General features: G+C 41.4%; 1 non-coding gene across 1 annotated transcript; it reads left to right on the top strand.

The window, feature by feature from the left end:
* The first annotated feature begins 243 nt into the window (after positions 1 to 243).
* Positions 244 to 349, top strand: LOC141658283 (small nucleolar RNA R71). Its single transcript, XR_012549177.1, has one exon. It is a non-coding gene; the product is annotated as a small nucleolar RNA R71 (small nucleolar RNA).
* Positions 350 to 3727: the final 3378 nt, after the last annotated feature.

The following is a 3727-nucleotide window of genomic DNA, read 5'->3' on the forward strand; positions in this document are numbered from 1 at the left end:
TCAAAACGGGCATTCATGGCTTCCAGCTGAGCCACAACTGCCTTATCAACTAAATGGAATGTTCGAATACCATCCCGTGGGTTCCCATATTCAGCACAATGGGTCGCCATCTCCTCAATAATGCCCCATCCCTTATCATCATCAATATTTTTCTGAAATCTACCGTTGGATGAGGCGTCCAGAATAGCCCTATGGTCATCGTACAACCCATTATAAAATTGGTTGCACAAAAACCATTGATCAAAACCATGATGAGAAAGAGACCTCACCAATTTCTTGAACCGACAGCAAGCTTCATAGAAAGTCTCATCAGGTGCCTGCTTAAAACTTGAAATCTTTCCCCTCAGCTGATTAGTGCACTGCGGAGGGAAGTATATTTTATAGAAGTCAAGTGCGAGAGTCTCCCAATTGGTAATCCCAGCAGCTGTTCGGTCAAGATCAGTCAGCCACTTACGGGCTGAGTCAGTCAGAGAAAAAGGAAAGAGCACCTCCTTAATCTTGTCTTGAGTTACTCCCTTTGTAGCGGGAATAGTAGAGTAATAATCAGTAAAGACCTCCATATGCTTCCTTGGGTCTTCACCCGCCACACCCCTATACAGATTTCTCTCCACCAGATTTATGTAGGACGGACGGATATCAAAGGTGTCGCCGTCCTCCGTCTGGAGGTTAAAACCCTTAGGAATAGAGGATGCTTTAGGCTCTGAATGACTTGCAATGTTCGGCATCTTTACTGGTTGGTTAGCAGAAATGAGATTATCTTCTCCTAAAGATTCATCTTCTGCAAGTAGAAAATGCTGTAGATCGGGCTCGAAAGTACTCAAGTCTTCTTTTCGACGCTCTCTTTGCAGACGGAGTCTATGTGTGGACAGTGGGCCGCCCACGTGTGCGCTTGGTGAAGTCGAAACAAGCGTTTGCATTTTTGTATGGAGTCGCCACCAATTTTTATGGGAAATTGGAACCGTTCGAGTACCTCGTGTCATGTCAAGACAAAGTAGAGACATGAACACTAAGCAATCGTTACCCTTAGCATTCTATATCTAGAATGACTCTCGTGGATGCCAATGAACACGGGTGCTCACGGAGATCTGGAGTAAGGGGTGAGGGTACGTATTAGGAAGCTCTTTTGATCGAACACCTAATCCCGCCCGCCTCGATAGCGGCCTCTACTAATGATTAGGGAAGTTATTCGTACTTGATATATCGTCAGCTATATGCATGCAATGCAACATCCAAGTTTAATCCTAGCATGTGAAGATTAGACTAAGTCGGTTGACAACTAATTAGCATACAATTGGGTCGAAGTAGGATTTAATGCTCATTTACATGTGAAAACATACAAATGATGAAAGAAATACAACAATTATAAATTACAATAATGAAATTACATTAATTACAATGGATTAGGCGATTTATGTCGAAAATACCTTTAAAACGGATAATTTGAGAAAAAGAATAAACAAATAAATTAAAGAAATAAACGAACAGGAATTAGCGTGATAATACGAATAATAGTCGGTTAATACGTAAACTAATTAAACTATGTCAAAACAGAAACGGAGTTCGAGAGACGAACTCGGCCGAGAACAGAAGCGCAATGGAGCGTTCTTTGGAATAGGCGCGAGACGCTGCGTCTGTTCCTTGATCGATTAAATTTTGAAGCGTGATTGCAAGCCGTTAATGTTAATTGGTGATTTTAATGATGGATTAAAATATTTACTCGGATGAAAGTGATTAATAGGTTAATTACATGTGAATGATGGGTCATAAAAGCGATAAACATGAATGAGACGGATCGGAAACGGATTATTTACATGAAATAATGATAAGAGGTAAAAAATATTAATGAGTCCTCTATTGAATTAAATCAATCAATTAGGTTAAATACAACAGATATACGACGAATATGCGATGAACATGTGAATAAACAGACGTAAACTATATCAAAGGCGAATTCCAGAAACTCAATATGAACAAATTGAATCTCTACAACCCGAATTTGAATTTAATGACGAAAACCCGTAAATATCGGATTATTAGGGATTTAAGTCGGATTTATGATAAATTGAACATATTAATGATGATGATTATAATATACATGTGAAATATATACTATGATGAAGAATAAACAAGAAACAAAGCAAAAGGAATAATTTTGACACGAATTACAGAGGACGGAGGAAGAAGAAAAGAAGCAGGAACTGCGGCAGCCTCACGAAGAGGCGCAGCAAGAACTGCGCTCCTTCGAAGAGGCGGCGATTCTTTGCGTCTTTTCTCGACGTCCTCTCTCTGGAAATCCGCAAAAACAGGTTTTAAAGCATGGTTTTAGAAATCGATTTTAATGGTATTTTCGACATAAACCTTACAATTGATGATACAATAAGTAAAATACAATGAATAAAAGGAGTATTAACACCCTCAGACTTACATGTTGACGAAACGAGAAGGCCTAAGATATCGATTAGTGATGCTCGACGCGAATGCAAAGAAAGTGCCCTCGTACGAGGAAAACGATTAGATTAATTAAGTTGATTATTGGTGTAGTTGGTCAAATTGGTCGGTCATGCAACGGAGAGGCTGGTACCCGGAAAGATCCGAGCTTACGTGGTCGAATGTTCAAGCACGTAGGCGCCAATAAGTAAGAACAAAGTCTAGAATGCATAGGGAGAAGAGAAGGGCGGACACTCGCGTGAGAAATATGAGGAACGAAGGCTCCTATTTATACTAATCACACGACGGAATTAGGGTTTCGGAGACTCTTTGGAAGTGAATCTCGAAAAGATATGAAAAAGATACGAAAAACTCGCAGAAAAGGGCCTGGGAAGAGGCGCAGCAGCCACTGCGTCTCTTGGAAGAGGCGCAGACTGGCCGCGTTCTTCCCCGAGGTTTCCTCCTGTTGAAGAAAGATTTCCGCGTTTGAGTTATGGTAGGACGGAAATAATTCGATTTTCCTTAATATATTATATGAATATTACGGGATATTATTTGCCAAAAGATAAAATTTATGAAATATGGAATAGAAATATCCGGAACATTCCAGAACATTCTGACTCGGGTTTTAACAGTTATCAGAAAATGGAGACGGTTTTAGGCCCGGACTCCGAATGTACTTTAATTACTGCCAAAATGACCGTATCGGGATGTAGATGACAACCATGAGGTAGACATTAATATTTTAGCAATCACTTGACGATAATCTTACGAACTGTCACAAATCGTTCCGCATATCAACCATGCGGCCCAATCATCACCGGGTGGTTTGCGGGAGGTGCAGAAATGAGGTATCTACAGAGCCCCCACTTTGACTGAGGCTTGGACAAGGCGAAAGTCAATGTATACCATCAGGTCAATCGAAGATTACAACCTGACGACTATGGCGACGCGAGGCGGCTCAAGGGGTCTAAGCCAAGGAACTGTCGTCGGGAACATTTTAGAGTCTGTCGACTATCGGGGAGGGTCGTTTAAAGTCCATTAGACTACGTAAGGAGGCTCGCCAGCCATAAAAAGAGACCATACCTGAGACTTCTTCTCGAGATGCTTCCGGGGGTGCATAGGAGCTAAGGTTGAGCATGGGAGCTAAGGGTAAGACCTAAAGGATATATAAGGATTGTACTAGGGTGTGGGACCCTAAAGGAAAGCATCGGCGGGAGTGAAGCCTAAAGTAAGTTCAACTTAAGGGGTAATCCGGAGGTTGGGTATAGGAACTCTATTGGTTTGGGGAATTTGAAGG

This window comes from Silene latifolia, chromosome 5 (genome assembly GCF_048544455.1).
Source record: "Silene latifolia isolate original U9 population chromosome 5, ASM4854445v1, whole genome shotgun sequence".
In the NCBI taxonomy this organism is placed as follows: Eukaryota; Viridiplantae; Streptophyta; class Magnoliopsida; order Caryophyllales; family Caryophyllaceae; genus Silene; species Silene latifolia.